The sequence below is a fragment of the Rhinolophus ferrumequinum genome, chromosome 7, assembly GCF_004115265.2.
Source record: "Rhinolophus ferrumequinum isolate MPI-CBG mRhiFer1 chromosome 7, mRhiFer1_v1.p, whole genome shotgun sequence".
Taxonomy (NCBI): Eukaryota; Metazoa; Chordata; class Mammalia; order Chiroptera; family Rhinolophidae; genus Rhinolophus; species Rhinolophus ferrumequinum.
The window spans coordinates 87,390,029-87,417,947 of NC_046290.1; positions in this window are offsets into that span (position 1 = coordinate 87,390,029).

The window sequence follows — 27,919 nt, forward strand, 5'->3', positions numbered from 1 at the left end:
TGATATGAGAACTCTGATGTAGGAGGCATGCAGTAATGTTTGTTGCATAGAAATCCCCAAGGGTTGCCAACACTTGGCAATATATTACATATATTGGTGAGAAATGCTTGAAGTTGTCCATGTTAGTTGGGGCTGCTTAGTACACAACATTAGAAAAACTCCAAATACATATTATTGCAATACTAATTATGATAATAGTAACAAGATCAGTGTTGTTAGACGACTGATGAGTATGATAGGTAAATATCAATGGAGTCTTATTTTTTAACCCAAACCGGAATCAAAAAGATCGTGCTTGGCTACGCCTTTCAAATTTTTTAAAAAAATTTTTTCTTACCATTTATTTAAAAAAAACCAAAAAACTTAAGGTACCCAAAATGAATACACACTTGAAAGTATTTTCTGAGGGAACTACTCCTCTAAGCTACGGTATTAATAAGCACAAGGTGGTTTTAAAGAACAATTGCTGGAGATACCTTTTAAATGAACATTTTACATAAAAAAATTACTATATTATACACCCAAGTAGTGCTTCTCAAAGGGCAGCACCATTTCTTGGCTGAGGGAGTGGAAACGTATCATATCTTAGGGGCTTTTCAAAATGCAGCACTATCCGCTGGAAAAACATTCTAATATACGTCTTTTTTTTTTTTAAGCATCCTACAGACTTTAAATTCTAATAAAGTGAATATCAGTCTTTAATATCCCACATATACAAAAAGCTCTTTGGGGTCACCCCTTTTTCTCAGAGTATAGGGGTCTTGAAACCAAAACCTGAGAAAAAACCATTGCAGTTTATCCTTAGCTACGTTTGGTCAGTTTTTGGTTCTGAGCTCATAAAGCACCAGTGAGATGGAATTACCTGCTATATATGGCCCTGGCTGGGCTCAGCTTTTTGTCCACTATAGCCCAGGAAGCTGATTTGTGGTGACCTGTTGGACTTGGACCTTTTAGCTTGTTTTCTCCTCCTCCTCCCATCGCCGTTTTATTTTTTCTTTTCACTCTTGTTTTCTTTGTCTCGTTTTGTTCTTTTTTATTATTTTCCTTTTTCTTATTTTTCTTTGCTCTCTTTTCCCATTTTCCTTTTGTTTTTTCCTCATTCTTTTAATTTTCTCAATTTTTTCTCATTTTTCTCTTTTTTATTATTTTCCTTTTCTTATTTTTCTTTGCTGTCTTTTCCCATTTTTCTTTTGTTCTTTTTTCATTCTTTTATTTTCATTTTTTGTTTTCTCATTATTTTCATTATTTTTCCTCATTTAAAAATTTTTTTAGTATTTTTAGTTAGTATTGTTAGTACAGTTAGTGTATTTAGTCATTGTAGTTAGCATAGTCATTGTTTATTCTTTTATTTTAATTGTCTCAATATTTTTCTCTCATTTTTTTCTTTAAATTTTTTAGTTAGTATTTTCAGTTAGTATTGTTAGTACAGTTAGTATATTTAGTCAGCGTAATTAACATAGTTACTGTTTGTTAGCAGAGTTAGTAATATTGTTGATAGAGTTATTAATAGTATGTTTAGTCAGCGTAGTTCACATACTTATTGCTTGTTAGCACAGTTGGTGAGCATAGTTAGTATCATCCGTGAGCGTAGTTAGTGGGTCACCACGTCCCATGACTTTTCAGACATCCATGTTGACCAGGAGCCCTACAGTGGCCATTAAGAGCTCCTGCAAACCATTGGCAAGGGCACCTTTTCCAAGGTGGTGTTGGGCCAGCACATATTAACAGGGACGCAGGTGGCTGTTAAAATCCTAGATCAACTGGTCGCCTTCACAGTTCAAAGATCTCTCCTGCGAGAAGTCCATTGCCTGGCAGACTTGCACCACCCTAAGATCGTCCAGCTATTCAGTATGATCAGCACTACGGAATCACTCTTCCTAGTCATGGAACTCGTGCCTGGAGGGGACTTGACGGACTACCTTTGTGCCCACAGCCGCATGCCGGAGGACAAGGCCCACGGCATCTTCCGGCAGCTGGTGTCAGCAGTGCACTACTGCCACGAGAAGGGCATTGATCACAGGGACCTGAACCCACACAGCGTGCTGTTGGACATCAGATGAATGCTAAACTGAAAGACTTTGGACTTGGCACGTCCTTCAATGGCCTTCAATTGAGTACGTTTTGCAGCAGCCCCATGTATGCAGCCCTGGAACTCTTCCTGGGCCAAAAATATGATGGCCCTGCCGCGGACACATGGAGCTTGGGAGTGCTGCTGTACAGGATGCTCACGAACACCGTCCCTTTCAAGGGAATGAACTGGGGAGACCTGCAGGAGGTACTCAGAGGGGAGGACATGGTGCCATCCTATTTATCTTTGGAAGTGGAAAACTTTCTTAAAAAACTGCTAACCCTCAACCCCTAGGAGAGAGAAAATCTGCAAGACATCATGCCGGATCCTTGGCTAAACATGGGCCAGGAGGAAGAACTGAAGCCTTACATTGAGCCACCCAGTGATGGCATAGACCCCTGGGTAACAAAAGAGATACTGAATCTAGGCTTTCATTGGGAAGACATCAAGGACACATTGTCAAAGAAAACCTACAATAATGTCATGGCCACGTACCATATCTTAAAGGCAAAAAATCCAGAAGTCCAGCGTCACACCATCAAGGTAAAACCCTTCCATCCTCCTGAGCTCCAGAGCCGTAGTCCCTCCCCAGCCCAGGAGGTTCAGCCAGAGTGCTCCGGTTTTCAGCAGGCAGAGCAGCCGCCTGTGGACCATGAGTAAGGGCAGAAGGCCCAAGAGTCTGCCAGTCCTTCAGCCATCCCAGCGACCAGCACCACCACTTTGAAGTCAACCGCTGAGTCCAGGACCACCACCCAGCCTGGGCTCCAGGACCGCTACTCCCGAGCTCAGCCTGGGTTCCAGCACCACCATCCTTAACCCAGCACCTCCGGCCCCCCAAAGTGTCACCCTGGAGAATCTCCCTCCAGCCACAGCAGCACCAGCAGCAGTGATAACCCATAGGAAATCAACCAGGGCAGGCAGGGAGTGGCTAGGAGGTGCTTGAACTTTTTAAGAAGGTTCTGCTGTCTGCCGCCCAACAAGGGGCTCTGCAAATGCAATAAGGTAAAGCTCCTTTAGATTTTGGATGCCAAGGCAACCAGACTCCGGGGGTGATCAAATCGAGCTCCCTGCATTTTAAATGCTGAACTGGACGAAGCTGAGGTCCAGGGAGCCCGACTACGTGGTGGGGGAGATCCTCCAGAGGCTGTACGCAAACTGCAGGTGGCAGCAGTGCAAGAAGTAGACACTCGGTATGCAAGGAGCCCTGGGGCGAGAGGACTTCGTCCAGCGGACAATGGAGGTGTGCAAAGTGCCCTGGCGTTCTCTGCATAGGATTCACATCCAGGGTATCTGGCATCGCGGTGGCCTTCAGAAGCATCGTACCCAAAATCCCTGGTGAGCTTGAAGGACGGCCTGGAGCCCCCTTTGCATGTTGTGCCCTCTTTGTCTATTGTTCCCTTCACTTTGAATCCTCAGCTCCCTTGTCCATTTCTCCTTTATGGCACAATGGTGTTGCTTGTTCACATAGCACACACACGCTGCCTCTACCTTTGTAGTTTAAGACCTTTCTGAGTCTGGCTGAGCGATCTCCTCTGTAGCAAAATGCCATGCACTCTGCGGAACCTCTGCCGGCCCCGGAAACTAACCAGCGGTGCGGTGCGTGAGTCCAGACCCCGGAGCGCGGAGCGGTGGCCGCGGGGCCCACGAGCCTGGGCCCGGCCAGGAAAGTTAATTTTTAACAGTAAAGTTTTTTTTTTTAAATAAAAAGGAAAATCTTTAATAGGTGATAAATAAGAAAATGGGAGTGGGAGGGAACAGTAGTGCATTCTTTATCTCCTTTTTGTTTCTCTTTTATTTATTTATTTATTTAATTTATTGGGGTGACAATTTTTTAGTAAAATCACATAGATTTCAGGTGTACAATTCTGTATCACATCATCTATAAATTACATTGTGTGTTCACCACCCAGAGTCAGTTCTCCTTCCATCACCATATATTTGATCCCCCTTACCCTCATCTCCCACCCCCCACCCCCCTTACCCTCTGGTAACCACTAAACTATTGTCTGTGTCTATGAGGTTTTGTTTGTTTGTTTGTTTGTTTTTTCTTAGACGTTTATCATTTATATCCCTCACACTGTGGACCCCCTCCCCCCTCCACTATCTCTCTGACATCGCACTGAGCCATCCCATTTCCACTATCTCCAGGTAAAGTTTTTGTTTCTACACTCCATTATGCCTTTTACTGCCAAATATTTTATTTTCCCAACATCTGAAACTTTTATTTTCCCAGGTAATGTTTGTGGTTTTAATCTTTCCAAAGAATTTTCTCCATACTTTTTGTTATGGGGTGGTATTTATCTCTATTCATTAAGACATGTTTCAACAACAACCTTTGATTAACGTTCTTCTACTAATACATTATATTTTTTAAAAATATATTTATTTCTGATTATAAATCAGAAATATTTATTTCTGATTATAAAAGTAAAACATACTACTTGAAAAAAATTTAGAAAACAAACCAGAAAAATATAAAGAACAAAATAAAGATTACATATAATCTTAGCTTCCAGAAACAACCACTGCCATATTTTGTGGCCTAGTACTCCAGATTTTATTCTACATATTACAGGGCACATTTACATGTCTTAAATCAGATGTATCAAACAATTAAAATGTGACCCATTTGCTTTAACGTTTGGAGTAAACTGAAGCATGATGGTGACAGTGCAAAACTACATGGCTTTCATTTATTTTAAAAGAGCATCTTGTGAATCTATGTATTTACTGTCAGAATTATTTTTTTCATGATTTACTAAGGCTATGAAGAGTTAATGTATTAATGCTAGTAATCCATCTAGATTTTGATCTTTAGGTCAAATTCACCATCAGGGACAAATCAGCCAGAGTTTACCAATTAGTTGGCAAGACTGTAGCTTTGCAAATTACAGGGCCTGATACCCCCATCACATAATTTTATACAGATGCTGCAGTAAAAGATGTGACTGATGATACCGTCCAAATTAACCAAATATATTCTTGTGTGTCTCATTGCTTAGCTCACCACATTAATTACCCTTTTCATATATTTCTCTGAAGCGTTCATCCAGTTATTCTCTGAACAGATGGTTCCCTGAAGTTACCTCATTCAGAATAATTAAACATGAAAATTATGACACGAAATGTGGTCCTGTCTGAAATGTGGTTTGTAGCATAGGAAATGCTACAAAACCCTCTAGACGGGGTGGATATAAACAAAGTGTCTTCAGGTATATTGTGTTTACAAAACAGAATGAAAGAGGCCCACACTGGAGTAAAAGAGGTTACAAGCAGAATAGAAGCTGTTGTTCCTGTATTTCCAGTTAGTAAGAGAAGAACTTGCAGAGCTCACTTGGCTATCCAACTACCGGAGGGTTTTTTGTGATAAATCCCAAGTGAAAATGTCAGATTTTTCTAGGGCCTGATCTTACTGCATGAACCTTTTGGATTAGAAGACAGTTGTGAAGCACTTACTGCTTAGGTATACTAAATGCCTGGTTTTAATTCAGACATTTGGAAGTGCATTAAATCTTAAAGAAGGGAATTTTAGTCTAATCTGGTTGATCTATACAGTGATTGTGGACAGAGGGAAAGCCCCATCCTAAAGTGTGTTTGGGAAATTTGTAGGGATCGTTGTAACCCTCACAATGATTGGAGGATGCAACACTAGCGTTTAATAAGTGGGGAGCAGGAATGCCGCACTCCACAATGCTTCACAGTGTGTGGAAATGTCTCGCACAACAAAGCATTATCCTTGGTTTGCAGAGCTTCCCAGTGCTCCAGTAGTATAAACCAACTACAAGTGTAAGTCAGTGGTAATTTGGTAGGTTTTAATAATGAAGAATTTGTTGTTGCTGTTTTTATAAGAAGTTACACACACACACACACACACACACACACACACACACACAACAGCCCTGTAATGTAGGAGAAGGTGATACGGAGAGTAGGAAACACAAATGGATTAAAGACATGGTCTTTCAATAATTTATTAACTCCGAGATTCTTTGCTACATGATGTATGATTATAGTTCTAAAAATAATTGGTAGTAAATAAATGAAAAGGGAGCTATTAGTACTGATTGAATAATTTCCCTTTTAAAAAACACTGTATTTGTTATCACTGATGATGCATGGCAGGCATCTCATTACGGCACTTGTAGTAGTAGTGTTGAAACTGTGTAACGGCCTGAACAAGTGTTTTGCAGATCTGCAGTTTTGTAAATCTGCCAGCCTTGGAGGGGTATATTAACACTAGTCACTTATTCATTTGTAGGAATATCATACCTCCTCATTTTCTCCAGTAAGACAGCATGCTGTCTTGGCACACTGTCCCTACTTCACTGAAACTTCCTTCTCTTACTATCTACAAATATGAATCACATTTGTTCCCCCTGCTGTTTCATTTTTCTGTGTTTCTTGTAGGGAATATCTTCTGATCCTCTTACTTTTCTTAAATCCAATCCTATCAATTACAAGTAGTTGCAAGCGTCTGACCACTTAATATCGTTCAGTGGTCCAAGGACCAGTAGCATCAGCTTCACCTGGCAGCTCGCTGGAATGGCAGAAGCTGCGCTTCCTCCACAAGGTCCCCAGGGCATTCGTACGCCCAACAAAGGCTTGAGAAGCACTGTGATAATGTAGCCATGTCCTATGGTTCACATATTGAGATATTGAAAAAGTACATAATATTTTATTATAAATTGTGTTATAGGCTGAACTGTGTCTCCTCAAAATGTGTATATGGAAGCCCTTACCCCCAGGACCTCATAATGTGACTGTCTTTGGAGATAGGACCTTTGCAAATGTGATTAAGTTAGAACGAGGCACTTAAGGTAGGATTTAATTCAGTCCAACTGGATCAACACAGTGTGGAACAGCACAGAAAGCCCAGAAATAAAGCTTTGGATATGTGGTCAATTAATTTATGACAAAGGATCAAGAATACAGAATAGGGAAAGGATGATCTCTTCAAAAAATGGTGTTGGAAAAACTGGACGACCACACACAGGCAAAGAATGAAACTGGACCCCTATCTTACACCACATGTAAGAATGAACTCAAAATGGATTAGAGACTTAAATGTAAGACCTGAAACCATAAATCTGCTAGAGGAAAACATAGGGGGCAAGCTCCTTGACATTGGTCCTTACTGCTCCTTTTCCCTTCTACTAGTTTAGAAAGTACCCATGCACTTTATTTTTCTCACTGATAATCCCTAAAATTTAAATATTCATATTATTATTTGACAAAGTCAAAAACTGGTGATTTTGTTCTCCTCCTGAACAATTCGGGAACTTCAGTGTATTTTAACTTGGAGTGCACTGTTCTCATCTTTATATGTTATGGTTGCCTAATATTTTAGCACAGCCCTCTTGATCCGAGAGTTATGTAAGAGAATTTGTTTCCTTTACATATTTGGGTTAGAAGGGCCTTTATTTTGTGCTAATGTTAGTAAGCCTGGTTTTGTTGTGATTAGAAAATGTGGCCTATGTTATTTCTATTTTATGAAATTTGTTCACGTTTTTTGGTGTGGACCAACATGTGGCCAGTTTTTGATGGGCACTATGGTTTCTTTTTAAGGGAACACAATATACCCTATTTCATTGCATCTAAGTCATAGTTTGTTTCTTTTACATTTTAAAATCCCTAGTTGAGATTCATTTTTCATTTGGACATCTCATAATTACTTTTGGCCCAACGTCAATTATAATATAGCTGTTATTGCTGGCACATGCACAATCATGGTCACTGACACTTCAACACAGCTATGTTTACACTGCTGGCTTTATACATGTTGGGTTGAATTTCCATTTTAAATTTGGTTGAAAAGATTACAGTGCATTTTGGCATTGAAACTAAAAGTTACTGGGTACACGGAAAGGCTTGGAAACAAAGCAGAAAGGTGTAAATTTGATATTAGTAAAGCAAATATTATTGATGGAAGCATCATTATAATTCCATATTTTTCTTGCAAAAAACAACCAGATTGTACAGAACCTTACAACAATAAAGGACAACAACTATGAATAGATGAATCTGTGTGACATTTTGTTCCTGAGATAAATGCAAGAGGACACCTGCTGTATACCAAACGAAGTAACTGAATATAGGAGAAATAAACAAATCCCTCAAAATGAAATAAATTTCATAACAAGCAGAGAATAGTGAGATTTCTTCATTCATTTTGCAGAGCTATAATTAAGGCATTGTGTTGTAGTTTAATTGACAGCATTAATTTTCTCAATACTGCATAAAAATGTTTTATAATTGATGGCATCTCATATTCAATGAAATGCAATATATTGACCAGCTCGACCTTTTTATGTTATTGATATGTCTATAGCCTCACATCCTTCTTAAAGAATGATTTGATCTGCCTTGGACCCAGAGATACAAATTAACATCTTCTAATATAATTGTATCTACTTCCCCTTGGATCTCCTGTAATTCCTGCACTTTGAATATTGCTATCATGTTTTAAGTGCATATATATTCATTAATATATCCATAACTTATATCATTATTGTAAATTGTATCATTTAATATCATAAGTAGCCCTTCGTGATCTCATTTCATGGTTTTTTTGTTTTTGGTACAAATTCCTATTGGCTGATACTAAGATTGCAACTCTTGCTTTTCTTTTATTAGTATTTATCTAGTTTACTTTTGCCTATCCTTTTATTTTCAACCTTTGTATATCACTTTGGTGTGTTTCTTTCACATACTACAAAGTTTGGGTTTTTGCTTTGTGATCTAATCTGAAAATCTGTTTATTTCTAAAAGGTAAATAAGCACAGTTTCATGTTTTTTTGTGACAGACATATTTAAACTATTTTCTGTCATTTTAGTTTATATTTTTCTGTTTTCATAATTGTAAAATTCTTTCATGATATAATTTGTTTTCTTTGCTTTTTTTTGATCATTCTAATAGTTGGAGAAGTTTGTGTTTTTTGTGACCGTTACAATTTAAAATGGTTACTTTAGAAAATTGTATGTTTTTGCAAATCATGTATCTGATAAAGGAATTGTATCCAGAATAGATAAAAGGCTCTTACAATTAAGTAATAAAAAAGGATAAAAACCCAATTTAAAAATGGACAAAGGATTTAAATAGATGCTTTCCTAAGAAGATACATGAATGACTAATAAATATAGGAAAAGATGATCAACATCATTAGTATTAGGGAAATACAAATCAAATCCACCTTACGATACTGTTTTATATTCCCTATGTTACGGACGGAGTGTTTGTGTCCTCCCCAAATTCATATTTTGAAGCCTTATATGACTATATTTGAAAAAAAAAAGCCCTTATGGAAGTAATTGAGATTAAATGTGGTCATAAGAGCAGGGTCCTAACTCACTAGGATTAGAATTTCTAAGATGAGGAAGAGGGACCAGAGCTTTCTTTCTTCACACGTACAAAGCAGAGGTCAGGTGAGCACACAGAGAGATGGTGCCCACCTACAAGCCAGGAACAGAGTCTCACCAGAAACCAAATCAGCTGGCACCTTGATCTTGGACCTCTCAGTCTCTAGAACTATGAGAAATCTTTCTGTTATTTAAGCCACTCAGTCTATGGTATTTTGTTATGGCAGCGAGAATTAATACACACTTGAATAGCTATAATAAAAAAAGACAGATCATAAAAGGTGTTGTTGAAGATGTGGAGAAATTAAAACCCTCATACATTGCTGGTGAGAGCGTAAAATGATGCAAACCATTTAGAAAACAGTTTGTCAATTCCAAAAAATGTTAAACATTGACTTCCTGTAGGATCCAGCAATTCCACTCCTAGGTGTCTACCCAAAAGGAAGTGGAAAGCATATGTACACACAGAACTTGTACATGAATGTTCACGGCAACATCATTCATAACAGCCAAAAAGTGGAAATAACCCAAATGCCCATCAGCCGATGAATGTGTTAACAAGTGGTATATCCATACAATAAAATAGCATGCCTCAGTGAACAAGAAGGAAGTGCTGGCTATGCTACAACAGGGAGGAACCTTGAGGGCACTGTGCTGAGTGCAGTAAGCCAGACACAAAAGGACAAATCCTGTATGACTCCAGTTATATGAGGTACCTAGAGCAGTTAAATTCATATAGAGAGAAAGTAGAATAGAGGTCACCAGGGGCTGCGGGTGAGGGAGGAATGGGGAGTGACTGCTAATGGATAATGGTCCTTTTGGAGTGACAAAAATGTCCCAAATTACTTTGTGGTGATGATAGCATAACTCTGTGCAAACCATTTAATTGTACACTTTAAGTGGATGACCTTTATGGTATGTAAATTATATCTTAGCAAAACTGTAAAAAACAAAAAAAAGTTGTTTTTCTAATAAAAAACATGATTTAAAGTTCCATCCATTTCAAGTATACAAAAATATACACAAATAATATATGAAGCTGAAGGGGCTGTAATAATATCAATAGACAATAATACAATAGACTACAGAGAAAAGAGCATAACTAGAGTTAAAAAGAATCACTACATATTAATAAAGGGCTCAATTCAGGTAGACAATATATAAGTTCTAAGCTTTTATGCATTTATTAACATTGCACCAAATATAAAAGCAACATTTATTAGAACTATAAGGGGAAATGGGATAATCCACAATCCAAGGAGATGTTAATGTATCTCTCTCAGCAAATGATCCTTCAAGCAGAAAAAATCAGCAGGGGTATAAAAGAGTTAAACAACACAATTAATCAGCCCAATCTAATGGGCATGCAATCAGACACATTCTTCTCACGCACATATGGAATATTTTCAAGGTTTATATATATATATGCCGGGCTGCAAAATAAAACACAAAACAGTTTAAAAAAGAGACTACAATCTCTGTCTATAACACATAAATTATACCTCCATATTTTAAAAAAAATCATAAATCCCAAAGATGATTATTTGAAAAGAGCAAAAACTGATCCTCTGTAAGCTAGATCAAGAAAGAAGACACAAACAATATTATGAATGAAAAAGAATACCTCATATAGATGCAGGAGAGATTAATAAGAAAGGAAAAATTAGGAACAATGTTAGTCTAATGAATTTGAAAACTTTCACAAAATAGACAAATTTATATAAAATATGACTTAATAAAACAAATCAAGGCAAAATAGAAACAACAAATAGTTTTATAACTATTAAAGAAATTGAGTCAGTGGTTTAAAATCTTACACTGCTAAAAACCCAATCAACTTGCTCCAAATGATTTTACAAGCAAGTTTTACTGAAAATTCAGGTGCCAGGTAATTGCAATTTTATTTCAGAACATAGAAAAAGAATAAACCCTTCTTAAATCATGTTAATAGGCCAGTATAACCTTGATACCAAAAGGAAGTATTAGAATAGGAAAATAGAATTTAACCTCACTCATTAATATAAAAATAATAAAAATCCCCTCCAAATGTAATATTTACAAACTGAATTCAGCAATATACGTATAATAAAGATAATATATCATAATCAGTTTGAGTTTACTCCATCAATATAACGTTGAGCCAACATGAAACAATGTATTGGATTACTTCACCATATTGAAACATTTCAATATATGCAGAAAAAATTTCCCAGATGCAGTTCCAAATGAAAGGTAAAACAATAAAGCTTTTAGAGGAAAACATATTTTTGATATTGGAAGAGGGAAAGATTTCTTAAACAGGACATAAAAGGCACTAACAATAAAAAGAAAAAATTATAAAGTGGACTATATTAATATTGAATATCTTCTATTCATCAAAAGATGCCATTAAGAGATGATGAAAGCAATTCACAGAATAAAAGATGTTCATTGCACATCCATCTGATAAAGGCCTTGTATCTAGAATATATAATAACTCCTACAGATCAATAAGAAAAGGACAGACAATCCTAACAGAAAAAAATAGGAACATGATTTAAACAGCTCCATAAACGAGGATACTTGAGTAGCCAATAAGTATATGAAAAGATGCTTTATTAGTAGACAGAGAGAGACAGGCAGACAGAGAGAATTCATGTTAATTCCTCAACTCCCATAGTGTGAAATCAATACATAATGCCTAAAATTGGAAATTCAAAAAGTGATATAAGAAGTATAAGCATATTATTTACAGACATGGAGGTAAGTATCAAAAGAATGAGCAAAACTAGCGTTGCTGTGGGAAACGGAAGTGGGATGTGGGTGGGCAACAGGTTGGCAGGTAGGGAATAGCTGGGATTTTTAAAAAAATAATAATAAACCTTATAGAATTACTTGACTCTTTATACTGTGTGCGCATAATTTTTGGTAAAAATAAAATAAGAATGCACGGTCAGTGTGTTGAATGCCAGCTAGAGAAAGAGATCAGAAGTGATGACTACATTTGGCAACCTTGGTCCATTGATGACTCTTGAAAAGAACAATTTCACTTCACTAACAGGAATTAAAAGTAGCTAGTGGTAAGCATCCACAACACTTAGCCAACATTAATTTTCCCTCGAGTTGTACATATTTTAAATATCTTCATTTTTCTGAGTTTCCTCTCACGTTTCTTATGTATAGAACCTAGAGGAAATGCCCATGAAAATATTTCCAGTTCGTTATGAATTACATGTTAACCATTGCCATTCCGTCTAAAGTCATTTGGGTGTAGAAAACTTTGAAGGCTAAATGTCTTATCTCCACCCATCCCACGCACCCTGCACGCATTGAAATCCTTCACTTGTACCTTGAAGGCCTCTTCCGGTGAGCTAGACGTGAGGCATTCTCTGCTTTAGGGGATGATGAAATTGTACGAATAAAGCCACTGGTCTAGGTGAAGACTGAAAAATGTAGATACACATTTACTATTCCTTGCCCCCCTTTTGCCACGCATCCCTTCTGACCAAATTAAGAGTCCACTGGAGGAAAGGGGAGAAAGAGGGAAGAGACCACCTAGGAAGAAGTGGGTGGAGAAAGGCATCAGTATTCAACCTGAACAAGGAGGCCCAGTGTCAATGGCAGGTCAGCTCCCAGAGGCTGTCCAGTCTGTAGGCCAGTGAGGAGGGTTCACTGCTGTGCTGTGTCACTGTGTGAATGTATCCCTGTCTGGTCACTCTCCTTTCCCTCTCCGACACCCTGAGCAGTCAGCATACCACACACTGCTTGTCTGTCAGGAATGACAAGCTCCATTCCCAACAGAGGCTTTGCCACCTCCCAACCGCCCCACCTCCCGCCTCCGTCCATGTGCTCAGCTGGCCTTTCTATGGCTTGATAGCCCTCGCCTGAGCAAGGCTGGACCAGACAGAAGCGGGGAGCCATCTCCCACTGAGTGGGGTGGCAGGGAAAGGCAGCTTCCCTTGCATTCACAGGTGGGGCTGGGCCATCAGGAGGAAGCAGGACTTAAGGACAGGGAAGAATGCAGGGGGTCTGCATTCACTTCTCTGCTCACATTTCCAAGACCACCACTTAACGGCTAACTGCAATCTCCACCCCTAGAAATTCCCCCCAGAACGCTGGCCCCTAGGATTTTCACGACTATAGAGGCATGGCCAGTCCTGGCTGTCCCGTGTCCAGCTGCATGCCAGTGAGTCAAACAGTCGGCTTTCTGCAGAGTGACTACATTACTATCAATAGTTTGGGTCTATTATTTAGTATTTTTGCAGGGAGTTTTCAAATGAAACCTGTTGCCTTTCTTTACTTTTAGAGAAATGAAATATTTCCAGTATATAAACACCAAAGAAGGCCCAAAACATTCCGTACTCTTCCCTTCATAGCATTACATGTTGGATAAGGTTCCTATCAGCTTGAGGCCAAATGTGATTTAAAATGCATACAATTCCAAAGAATGATGAAGTATGAAGTAATTTGTTTTGTACTAGTTTCAGCTGAATTATTTGTAAGACTTTTAAATGACCTAAATATGCTTTTAAAAACCTAGAAACTCACACACTTGTAAAAACTTGACAAATTCCACTTCCTTCCCTAACAGAGACGCGAGCACTGGCAGCTCAAAGCACCACCACTTCGCTTGTGCAACACTGATTTCTGAGGTTTTAAATAGTTATGTAAGCTAAACTTAGACAAAACGGCAACAATTTAGTGTTCTGAAAATCCTATAAGGTTTCCTAAACATTGTTAACACTTCAATTTTAATCTTTTTTCAAACCCTTAAAGACTAAAAAGTGAGTTATGATCATTCTTTTATGAAAAGATAACAATTATAACTGAAAACATGAGATTGTCTTGAATCTGGAAACACTGATTTAACAATTTTGGATGGACTAGTCCTTCTGTTGCTAGAACTCACACCTAAGTGCATTTGAGTCTCACAAGAGCACAGCCCTGCCTTGAGCAAAGCAGAAGCAGGGTTTAGCAATATCTCATGCGAAAATGCTTTAGGGAATATAGCCAGCGGTCTTATTAGTATACACCCATTTTGAGGTTTCCACCAAAAAAAAAAAAAAAAGGACCACTATGTACTTGGGCTGCATTAACAGAAAAGCATAGATGACAACTGCTCTCTCTCTACTCCACAAGCATGACATTCAGTTCTGGGTGTCATGGTTTATAAAGAAGAGCCAACTGCAAAGTACTCATGGAGAGAAATCAGGAACTCGAAGGGCCTTGACCCATGTCACACAAAGAGCAGTTGAACAAGCCAACCTGAGAGTGTTTCATTTTGAAGAGAGACGTCTCAGTTAGGCTGCCTGCCTTTACATTTTTGAAAGGTATTTTTGTAGCAGATGGATTAGACTTGGCCCACATTGCTTCACGGCCATAAAACTTAGATCAGGGGTTAAGCTTAACTTTCAAAATATCATTTTATTAATGTTTTCAAATACAGAATGAGGTGCTTCAGAAAAGAATGAATCCCAGTCTCAAGATCTGTAGAAATAGGCTGGACAACTCTTGGCAAAGAGATTTAAATATTGGGTGTGTTGTTAATGAGACAATCTTTAAAGCATGTCCAATGTCCAAAGTGAAAATTCCAGGACTTCAGGGCAACAGTATAAATGTTCAGTTCTCTTCAAAATGTACCTGAGGTATCCCATATGGTAGCTTGCGGTGGCTGCAAGCAGTGCGTCGTCCCACCTGCATATATCCTCAGCTTATCAGCAAGTTCAGTTTCTATGCCCTGCCCACCCTGAGTGTTTTCCCCCATATTTTCTCTTGATTCTTAGTTCAAGGGCTTCCACCACTTGGTGCTTCAAAGTCAAACTTAAAAATTCCCATTTTATATTCAGAAGCACTTACTTTACTTTGTTTCAACCTATTCCATTCAGACTAGCCCATAACCTTGTCTCTTTAGTCTCTTTTATGACTAAAAGGCATATTAAGGTATGGTAAAATGGGAGAGAGAGAGAGAGAGAGAGAGAGAGAGAGAGAGAGAGAGAGAGAAGCAAGAAGGAGGAGGAGGTAGAAGGAAGCTGGATGGGTGGGAGGGAAGGCGGAGAAGAAAAGGAAAAAACAGTATTCTATATAAAAGAGAGACTGTTTGTTGTCTATTATGACCAGGTACAAATTTTCTCCTTTACACACAAGTCTTTGTTCTCAGCCCTGATTATATTCTTAGGCCAAAGCTCCAGAAGTAAACTGCTGAGACAAGAGCGTGAACACTTGTTAAACCTTTTAAGATAGGTTAGGACATACGATCAAGTTCCCTGTTGCAGCTCTTTTGTCCCTTTGCCGTGGGTTGTGGTGATCTTTCCTTAACTTCATGCCGGCATGCAACTGGCCACTCAGCTTACCGTGCCCACACGTGTGTTCATCAGGGTTTGGTGAAATGAAAGTTGTTCCTTGCCATCCTTAAAAAAGCTCCAGACCTGTATGGTAGGTGATCATAGAGATCACTCTGTCCTCTTGCTGGCATGAATTGGAATGTTTCTGGTGTTTTCCTATTAGATATAATGTTGGTTTTTGGTGTGAGATCTATACTTTTAATATCAGGTCAAAAAGGTATTCATCCTGCGTTAGTCAAAATTCTTGGTTTCAAACATCCCAAACATAGTTGGGTAACGTAAGGGAAGACAATTTTGGAAGGGTATTTGATGGCTCATGGAATCTCTGGGAAGGCCAAAGATCCAAACTTAGCTGGTAAGAATAAGGAAGACTGGGAATCATGAAATTGGGCGTTCCCTTGAAGCTTGAGGTTTTGCTTGTTCCTTGACTTGAGAAGCATCCGATAATAAATCTTGGGTTTACAAATATGAATTCAACGGGTCCAAGTGCCCATTTGATATCTAAGTCTTCACTGCAACATCCCTCCAAGTGGTGGTGATCCATCAGTCTCTGTCTCAATGCCAGGAATCTCTCACCCTCTCTTGCCAATTGTCTTTGACTTTCTATAGCATTTACTCATTGTTATTACTTTTATCCCATGGGTCATCAGAACAAACTTGACACAGTCTGTTCCCTCTGCCTACAATGCTTTTCCCCCACCTTTATAAGACACAATGATACTGATCTTTAAAAAACAAGATCAAATTTTATCTCTTCTAAAAGGAAAAACAAAAGGTCTAGGAAGTCAGACTGCAGCCAAAATTATGCCCCAAGAGGAGTCAGGCGGAGATGTTCCTGCAGATCCTGCCATTGCCCTCACTGCTGCCACAGGGCAGAGTTCTCATTTTCCCTGCTTCTTCGCCATTCCCCACGCCTGACCCAGAGTCCCAGGCAAGAATCTCTAGTCCACCGGGTTTGCGCTGGTGCTCACACTGGGGCTCCCAGTAAGTGCCTCGCTTTTCTGGTGGGACCCCATGTCCCACCAACATTTACGCAAACTCGGGCAGGCCTGGTGGCTCAGGTGGTTGGAGCGCTGTGCTCCTAACGCCGGTTCAGTTCCCACATGGGCCAGTGAGCTGCGCCCTCTACAGTTAAGTTTGTGAACAACAGCTCTCCCTGGAGCTGGGCTGCCCTGAGCCGCCAGAGGTTGCCATGGGCTGCTGAGTGCTGCCGAGGGCTACCATGTTCTACCACGCGGGCAGCGGCCAGCATGAGGGGCCAGCAGCCAATGTGAGCGGCCAGAAGCCAGCAAGAGCTGCCATGAGCTGCTGTGAGCTGGCGACTGACTGCGCAGTGGGGGGGGTGGGGGTGGATGGGGTGGGGGTAGGGTGGGGGCGGTGGGAGCGAAGGCTCATAATACCAGCATGAGCCAGGGAGCTGAGAAACAACAGCTTGAACTGGAGTAGGAGGAGGCAGCGAAAGAAAGGGGGAAAAAAAGAGTTTCACACAAACTCCATACTCCCAGAATAGGATACTGATGCCGGACAGCCAAAAATATGAAATAACAAATGTCTCTTACCTACCTATTCTCATTTTATTAAAAGATTTCCACCAGGAGTCAATATTGACTGCTTTTCCAGCATTTGAAATGGCCGTGTGATTTTTGGCTTCACCTATTACTACAATAACTATATTTGTAGATTTAGTTGGACCATCTTCCCATTTTGGGAATAAAAGCCACTGGGTTGTGATATTGTAGTCTTTTAACATAGAGCTGGATTCTATTTGCTTATATTTTATTTGTGATTTTCATGGTTAACTTGTAGGTGAGATTGTGGCGCGTAATCCTCTTCAGAATGCTTTGATGTTTTGATTCCATTATAAAATAAATTTTTTGGATGATTTCCCTCCATCCTCTGGAACAGTTTAAACACTTGCATACATGTGTATATTACATACCATGTACTTCTAAGTATGTTACTATTAGTTCAATCATTTCTGCAACAAACATATGAAGTAAGAGCCATTACGTCCATTTTACACAAGAAAAAATTGGCAGAGTAGTTATTGGCCCACGGCCACAATGCTAATTGGCGTCGGCTTAATGTCTTCCTGGAAGATCAGAAAGATTTTACCTGTGAAATATACCCAGGAATGGTATTTATTTGGATAAGAAGCTCTTCAATAATTTAAAAAATAAAATCCTAGAACAGTGGTTCTCAAAGTGTGTTCCTCAGACCACCAGCTTCGTCATCACTTGGAAGGAGACCTACTGAATCCGGAAAGTTGGGGTGTGCTTCCCAGCGGTCTGTTTTAACAAGCCCTCCAAATGTTTCCCATGCCTATGAAAGTTTAAGAACCAATGAGCCAGAAATATAACCATATTCATCAAACATTCAGTGGAGTGCAGCTGCACGAAGAGGTTAGAGCAGATTTCAAGCTTAGGGGTGACATCTTCAAGAATGTCTGTTGGCTTTGTTTGCATGGCTCTCTTTTCTTCGGGGAATTAGTTCTTTCCCATAGCGATGCACTCCTGTGATTTTGGTGGGGCTGCTAAACCAGGACAATGCTCTGTAGTGGGCACAGCACATTCCAGACAGTCCTCGTATCCCATTTACTTGGCTGTAGTAGGCAAGGGTGCACAGCCCACATTCAACCCCGGGCTGTTTCATTTGGCGTTGGAGGAGAAAGTGCTTTGCTTTTTGCATTATGGAGGTGCGGGCAGATGTTAGCTAGGGGATATTGTCCGATAATTTCCCTGCCATGTATCAAAGCCCACTGGCATAGAAGAGAACACTTCCAGAACAGTGAAAACACAAACGTTCAGAGAGGCCTGACAAGCTCATCTGAGACCCTGGATCTGTCATCCTGAAACCAGCCGTGCCCTAAATTTACCAGTTACACAAGCCAATACACTCTCTTGTGCTGCGACTATTTTGAGTTGGGTTTCTGTCGCTTGTAACAGAAAGCATGTTGGCTGCTATATGAGAGGGAGTATACAGAGGGTTTTAAACTATTTCATAATCACAACATTTTAATTTTGTAATCTAGTATTTTGGCAACACCAAGGGCTTATCTAAATTATACGTTTATACTGCTTCATACCTTAAACATTGTGTAACTAGTTAGTTATTTGGCTTTTTTATGTCGTTAGTTCATAAACTAGGTGTTTTTTTTTTTTTTAAACCCAAGCCATTACTTCCATCTGTCACCAGTAAGCTATGACACTTTTGTTTCCCTGCAGCTGGCAGCTGCCACAGAAAACATCAATTCTACACTGCTGACTCCTTCGGGAGTTTGTTCATTTGGAAGGAAAATGAACAGGGCAAACCCTGGCAGCTCTTTCTCTGTTTGGCTTAACCATAAGAAAACCCTAACACATAGGAAGCACTCAATAAATATTTATTAAATAAATGAAATAAAACCCAGGAAAACCTGGAAATTACAATTAAAAAAAAAACACAAAACAAAACACCACTGAGGGTTTTATTTCAGCAGCTAAATTCAGCAACCATGTACGAATTGAGGAAATTTATTCACTTTCGCAAATATGAAGTATCGGATGAGTGCAGTTACAGTAACAGAGGCTGGATCATGGAGTCTTTAAGCCTCAGGCAGGCACGACCAGAACACCTGTGCTGTTCCGCCCTGTGCCTGGGCTTGTCAGGAGGCAGGTGAGCTATGAAGAGTCAGCGGGTGCTACTTATCTCTGACCCAACTTCACCCTCTCAGCTGTCCAAGCGGATTACTGTGTTGTCATGGCTCCTGGCCAGGGCTGGCTTGGATATGTATTTCTGAAATGTCTATGGCCGGTGAGATTCCAGCCTGAATGGTGCTGAGCACATTACTCTGCTGAGATTTCATCCCTAATGCAACAGAAATTCCAGTGAAAAGTCAGCTCAGGGAGACAGACCTATTCATTTCGGCTGGCGTACCGTACTGGAAAAACTCCCTTCACAGGTTGTCGTGGTTTTCTCTGTGTTTCTGGCATTTGTGAAAATTGGCCTTATTAAGAACAAAACAATGAGGTCTTCTGGCAGATGCATCTTTTTTTTTTTTGTTCTAAAAGCATATTCATTTAACCTTCAAATATAAGTATGCTTTGGTGACTTGAGTCTAATAGTACATAGTACTTCTAAGGAATGAACCCTTTGAAAAAGTCCATAAAATTGCAACTTTTGTGTATTCCAGTTGTTGCTTGCTCATTCTTTCTGGGCATTTTGGACATTCGTGGAACACAAAAAGAGTTTGTCTCTGATGTTTTGAATCAATAAGCTATTTTTGAAGAATTTCAATGAATTGATAACGCTACTAAGTTAACACGTTAGTCTGCTTTTGTTGTTCTGTTTCCTTTAGGCAATTCGTGAAATATTCCAAGGTTTTGATGCTAAGTGGATGTGATAAAGTAACTAGAAGGACTCCAAATGCTTAGAAGTGTGAAACCAATCCAGAATTCTTCAAAAGTTTTCATTGGATATCATAACTGTTATGGTCCATATAGTGGACTCTCAGTATTTGCAGAGATGGTTCTATTTCTTGACTCAAGCAGATTATACAAGTGGCTACATTGGAGGGATTTTCTGTAAGTGCCACACCAAAACATCCAAATCCATATAGCTTTCTGATGACATCCATCTTTTGTTTAGAACAAAAGGTAATCCTGGAGATCTGTTTCTGCAGATTGGATTTTTGTTTGAGTTTTTGGGAGGAGACAATTGCACCTCCCTTTAAGTGATTGAGAAATAAATAGGATCACATTGTTTATTATGGAAATATATACAAGTTCCAATTTGCCAAAATAAGGTGTCTGACACATAACGACCTGGGAGGTTTCGGCATGCCCTAACGGTGCTGTTTGCCTTCTCTCATTATGCATTTACCAAAAGAACGTGGGTGCCTTGTGAATAATGTAGCAGGCACTCCCATTTGGGCATGAAAAGGTCTATTAGGAATGTAAACTAAGAAAACAAACGACACCTCTTACAGAGTATTTACATAGATATGTACTACTACAAAACAGAAGTCTGTTCCTTTTTAGAAGCCTTAAGAAAATCATATAGTGCCAAGGATGATGACAAAGAAAAGTTAAAAGATTTTTAAGGAAGAAAAATTATGCTTTCAATATAAATATCCAATACCCTCACTCTTTGATCCTGTACACCAGCTCTCAAGAGTTAAGCATTTTAAACCTACATAAAATCTGTTTATAGAAAAAAAAATTATTAGAAGCTACTGACTCAATCAGCTCTCCCAAATAATCAAATCTTATTTGTTTTTTGGTTTCTCAGAGACACCTGCCTCTGTTCAATTCTATCCTGCGCTTTGAGACATCAACCTCAATCCTCTTTTAAACTTTCTTATTCCTCCTGTGTGCTCTGTTTTGAAACATTCCAAAGCATCCAGCCTGGCCAAGCAACATTCTATTAGTAGAAGGTAAAGCTCAGCTTTAGGCAATTACTAAACACTCTGAAAATGCTCCAGAAGTCTCCAGTTGCCTTGCTCTATGGGATGTTCCTTATTCTTATCTTCCCTGGCTTCTGACTCCCTTGGCTCTGCAGTGTCTTAACATCTGCCTGGGGCCACTTGCTCCAGCTGACAATTCATTTTAAACACACCTCCCAGGATGGTGCTCTCTTAGATGGATTGGATCCCTCCACTGTAGCTGGGGGATGAAAAATGCTCCAGTCATCAACCTGCCTGGGAGGACCCGCAGGACCAGAAGACCAGCCACCAGTGGTCAGCAGGCCAGCCCGGCCCAGCTCCTCTGGATGTTCTACCTCTCCTTTGAGCTGTTTCTAATTAACCCTTTCAGGCTCTCTGTGAGAACTTACCTTTTAAAAAGTAAGCCCTTCCCTCTCCCCCTTCACACTATTTAACACAAAAATATCATATTAAATATCATTTCTTTAAAATATATTTTATTGTGTCAAAGAGTTAAAAGCTATTCCAAAAGGTATTTAATATATTAGATGAACCTACCTTAAAATTCTTTCAACCTCTGATTTTCTTTCATTTCTTTTTTATTCACTAGGCTCTTACAAAGCACCAATGGCATAAAGATTCTGAAGTTTTCAAGTGTTAATCAAATGTGGAAGACAGGGATTTTGTGTTTCATACGTACACCCCGTTCTTCCTCTCCCCCAATTTTTTTTTAACATGATAACTTCCTAGAAGTTACGTCATCAAAAGTAAACAATTTTAGCAAGAAAAAGTTAGTTTTCTGATTGTGGATGCATTTGCAAGCCAAGGAGAGAGCCCTCAGAAGAAAGCAAACCTGGTGACACCTTGATTTTGGACTTGCAGCTTCCAGAACTGTGAGAAAATGAACTTCTGTTGTTTAAGCCACCCAGTCTGTGGTATTTTGTTATGGCAGCTCTAGCAAACCAACTAATATACTCTCTGTCCCATCAATTTCACTCCTAGGTATATAGCCAAGAGGACTGAAAACATGTGACCATACAAAAATGTATGCATGTATGCGCATAGCAGCATTATTCATAATAGGCCAAACCCCAAATGTCCATCAACTGATCAACAGATAAAATGTGACATGTCCATACAATGGAATATTATTCAGTCGTTAAAAGGAATGGAGTACTGCATTACAACATGGAATATTACAACATGGATCAATCTTGAAAACATTACATAAATTGAAAGAAGACAGATATGAAAGGCTACATATTACATGATTCCATTTAAATGAAATGTCCACAGTAGGCACATATACAGAAATAGAAAGTGGTTGCCAGGGTTGGGATAAGAGGTAATGGGGGGAGTGACTGTGTAGATTTCTTTTGGGGGTAATGAAAATGTTCTGAAATTAGATAGTGGTGATGGTAAAAAACCACTGAATTGTACATTTAAAAAAGAATTTTACAGTATGCAAGTTATCTCTCAATTTAAACATCCAATATGTCCCATATTGTTGATCTAGATTAGAGAGGCAGTAAATAGCCAATGGTCAAAAACATGGCCAGACAAATCTGGGTTTGTATTCTAGCATCAAGAGGCTCAACTTCTTGAATTCTTTTTTTTTTAACCTTTTTGCTTTGGTATAAAGTCAGAATTACAATTAAGCTGAAGCAGTAGTGCACAGAATCCCCAAATATCTTTCACCCACATCTCACAAATGTTAACATTTTATCTTATTTGGTTTTACCCTTTTTCTCTCCATTGACGCATACACACATACACACATTTTTTTCTGGAACTGTTTAAGTTGCAGACACGATGCCCCTTTACTCTTAAATACTTTAGTATGTAGTTCCTAAAAATAAGAGCATTCTTTTACAGAAACACTAAATCAGGAAATTATCATTAATACAATATTATCTAATCTATAGATCTTATTCAGCTTTTCCCAATTGTCTGAATAATGTCTTTTACAGGAAGAGAAAATCCAAGATCACGTCTTGCATTCAGTTGTTAGGTCTCTTTAGTCTCTTTTCATCAGGAATAGATTATCATCATTATCACCGTCATCATTATTTTGTTTTTCATGACAGCACTTTTGAAGAGTCCTAGTCATTTATTTTATAAAGTGTCCTTCAGTTTGGATTTGCCTGGTGTTTCCTTGTGATTAAAATTAGCTTATGTACTTCTGGCAGAAATTCCACAGAATTCCAAATATCAGGAAGCACATGATGTCAACTTGTTCCCTATCTGGCGATTTTAACCTTGATCACTGGATAAGAAGATGCCGGCCAGTTTTCTCTCATAAGGTAACTATTTTTCTTTTTGCGATTAAGAAGCACATTGTGCGAACTACCCTGCCCTGGATTCTCACCTGCCAGGTGGGAAAAAGAGGGGTGCTAAGAGGCTGGGGCCGCAGACTGCGGCTCGCGGCTCCACCTGCCCCGCCCCCGCCTTTGCCCCGCCTTCCCCCGGCTCCGGAGCCAGGGTCACCTCCTTTCCGGGCGACTCGGGCTCTGCTCTGATCGCGACTCCGACACTTCCTGGGCTGTGCTGTGATTTGTCCAGTTGCAAATGGTTACTCAATGATCAGTAAGCCGCACACTTCTTGGGGAGAGGATTGGGTTTTATTCCTTTTTGTGTCTCGGAATGTGTTACATTGTTGCTTTTTTCCAACGAACGAGTGCCTAGATAAGGAGCGACCCAGCGAAAGTGATTTGCTTGGGTTTCTGTGCTTTTGTCACATCACTGGGCCTCTAGTGACCTACTGAATAATAAAATGGAAAAGAAGCTCTTTTGAAACGTAACAGGAAGGTTGTAAATGCCTGTTGATTTTAAATCGATTTACTTCTGGAAGAGACCCAGGTGACCAGATATTCCAACTCTGGTATTTTATAAAAAGAAATGGAGGTGTAGAGGTTAAAAGATTCCCCAGATGAAGCGGGCTGGGGCTAAAACTCAGATTCCAAGTCCAGGGCTTCCTCACGGTGCTAACTTCCTTTTGGTCTGGTCTACCCTTTACAAACACAAAGCAGGAGGGACAAATTTCATGACCTTGGAAAGAGTCTTAACAGCAAATTAAAGTTCCTCCACTTATTTAAAAAAAAATGAAGTAAAATTCATGTAACATAAACCTAACTAGTAACACCATCGTAAAGTTGCATTTGTTTACATTCAGTGGCATTTGCTGTGCTAGGTTTTTGTTTGTTTTCTTCTTAAAAAAATTAAAATTTCACATGTGAGATTCCATTATACCTAGTCCCACTTAAACTCCAGATAAAGAATTATTCGGAGGCAGGATGAGTGAAAGCTTGGGAAGGAATGAAATCAGTCCTCCTTCCATCCCCCTCTTCCCACACAAACTCCAAGGAGGCAGTAATGCTGAGTTAAACTCTCTGATGGACCCTTGCCAAAGACAATAAATGTCACTCCTTCAAGTGCACTATTTTATTGCAAAGGTTTTTGTTGTCTTTATTTTCCCTGTTATGCCTCAGGTGCAAAAAGAGGGGAAAGAAGCCTAGCAGCTTTGATGAGAGTTTTGGTTTGACTCATCATCCAACTGAAAAGAGTGAGGATGGTGACTATTTAGGAACCCCTGTGGGTGGGTGGTGGGTGTGGTTGGTTTCTTTCTGTCTTTGCAGTTTCAGTGGGTTCCACCTCTTGAACTTGAGGCCTTCCCCAAATCCCCAGCCCACCATGGTTTCCCCCTTCTGGGGCTTGCTTTGGGGGCTACTCATCTGGTTCCAAGAGCAAAGCCCTGAGATGTTTGAGCAGTCTTTTTATATACCTTGTTCAGGCTTTACAATTTATTTTATTTTCTTTTTAAAGATTTTATTGGGGAAGGGGAACAGTATATATTTCCAGGACTTTATTGGGGAACAGTGTTTCTCCCAGGACCCATCAGTTCCAAGTCAAGTTGTTGTCCTTCAATCTTAGTTGTGGAGGATGCAGTTCAGCTCCAAGTCCAGTCGCTGTTTTCAATCTAGTTGTGGGGGGTGCAGCCCACCATCCCATGCAGGAGTTCAACCAGCAACCTTGTTGTTAAGAGCACACACTCTAACCAACTGAGCCATCCAGCCGCCTGTCCGGTAGCTCAGCTCAAGTCGTTGTCCTTCAATGTAGTTGCTAAGGGCACAGGTCACTGGCCCATGTGGGAATCGAACCGGCAACCCTGTTGCTCAGAGCTCGTGCTCTAATCAACTGAGCCATCCAGCCGCCCCAGGCTCTACAATTTGATTGAAGTCTCTATATTTGAAATCGCTCTGTATTTGCCGAATTTGCTATTTTTTAATTCAATGTATTAAAATATGACGTGTGATCAAAATATACAATGTACGTTTAAATAAAAAAATTATCATAGTAGAAGACACATTGCCATTAATCCCCCTCAAAATACTTCCCCTCACTTCCAACACACTTATCCCATCATTCTTACCTCTTTCTGAAGCAGTTCTGGAAGTCCTCTTTCGTGAGTGTCTTTAGTTGTGCTGTCATGGCTGCCTTGATGTCCTGAATTGATTCAAAACGTTTACCTTTCATGGTCATTTTGACTTTGGAGAAGAGCCAGAAGTCATGTGGTGCCAGATCTGGTAAATAAGGTGGATGAGGACACAGTGTAATATTTTTATTTGACAGAAATTGCCGTATCAGAAGCGATGTGTGACACGGAGCATGGTCACGATGAAGGATGATTTACGGCACACTTTAAAACACAGCTTCTCTCAACCATAGCTCACACTCGACTGACTGCACCGAACAAGTTGAAATTTGTCACACACTGTTACTAAGGTTCAACATGCCACCTCCTATATTGAAAATTCCTGCCTTTCTGTTGGATGGCACTCAGCAGCAGCATTCATCGTATTTTGTGATCATACCTTGTATGTCTAAGTTCTTTCCCTGTGCATGAAATCTGTCCAACCTGTGTGGAATCTAAAGTTTAAATCCACGTGGTTCTTACTCCGAGAACTAAATTCTAGTAGGACAGAGAGAAATAAGTTATGCTTATTTGACAAATATTTATTGAACTTCCTAATAGCAGGCATGATGGTAGGTGTTAGGGATGCATAGATGAATTGGACAAGTTTCTGGCACTCAAGGACTCAAGTGTGGTGCACATTGTCAGTTTGGACTGACAATAAGACTCATTCTCTGAACTTAACCAGGAGACCCCTAGGAGATGTCTGCAGTTCTCATTTAGATCAGGGAAGGTGTGGTCTTCTAAGACATCTTCACAAAAAGGTAGTCCTAAGAATTCTCTTAATATCTTCTGTTATAAACAATTACTTGATTAATTGGTGGCAGGGGGTAGGAGTCAATGAAAAGATATTCTAGTTAGTGAGAGATTAAAACTCTTATCCAAGTCACCACATCTAATCTTACCTAACACTGCCCCCAGTTTTAGGCACAAAGGTAATCAGACCAATTCTATGATGCTAGCCTGTGCCCTGGATGGAGATTTTCAAGTGGAGCAAGATTCTGCTGCTTCCAGAAGAAAGGTGGGTAGGGTGGGTGGGAGAGGTAGAACCATACAATTAGTTTTCATGATAGAGATCCTGAACAAGAAGCCAGAGGTGCTTACTATAATTTTAGTTTAACTGGAAACACACCCTGCATGTTCGACAGAACTGAAATTGTTGCTTTCATCTGAACTCGAGGAGAATTAGAGAGTACGGGTTTAATTATGCTGCCCGCCCCCACACTAAACAATATGCACCTATTAAGTTCTTCCAGAGTTAACTGGGCCTATGAGACAATATAATGCAGCCCAATGAATGTGGCAGAACAGGCCACTACACATTTTGTGTCTGCTACTGTAGTCTGAACGTGTCGGTAGGAGATCTGTTCTATTTCCTGCCGTTCAACATTTTTTGAAACCTCACTGTCATAAAATGACTAGGACTTTTTATATCCTGAGTAGGTCAGCCAGAGCACTCAGATCTGGAGCTTAACTCAGAAAGAAGGCTCTCGTTGGGTTATAAGGAATTGATGGCTCCTAGTCGCAGTTCACAAATAGTCTCCTGTGATTCTGAAGGAAACCTAATATTTTTTTATTAAAAAAAAAAGTTGGTGTTTAACTTAACAAGCCCCACATTTTCCCACACATTCCTTAAATAATCTTCTAACACACTGCTTTAACTTAACCCTCAAATAATTATAAACACATCAGCTGTGGCTGCTTGGAGTTCTGCAGAATGGACAGTGTTGGAAGGAAGATGACCATAGGATCTTCGTTTTACCATAAACCAGAAATTTCATGTTAGCACTGAAATAATATCATATTAAACACGTGTGTTGTGTTATGTTGAGTTTTCTCTGGCTACAAGTGACCAAAAACAAAGAGAGCTTCAGCAAAAAACCAAGGGGTGGGGCCCCTGGGGGAGCATACTGGAGCAGCTCCTGGAATGCAGGGGAAAGTGGGCACCGGTCAGCAGAGAGCAGGACCAGAGCATCTCCTTAGACATAGTGAGCACAAACACATTCCGAGATTTTCTCCTTAGAGTGCTTGCTACCTCCCACTTTTTGAGGTCAAAATGGCCACTTCCCGGGAGAGAGACGATGAGTGTCCCCCTCTTTGCGGGGGGGTTCAGCTCTGGAGCAGCCAGCCATGATGATAGGGCAGAACCACACCACAGAAATAAGACCTAGAAGAATGCACTCATCTGGGAGAGTGGGGAGTTCTTAGAGGGAAGGGGGTGGTCCATTGCCTACCACACACTGATGTGAATACAATAGCCACATGTGACAATTAAAGGTAAGCTTTGTTTATTTTCCATAGTA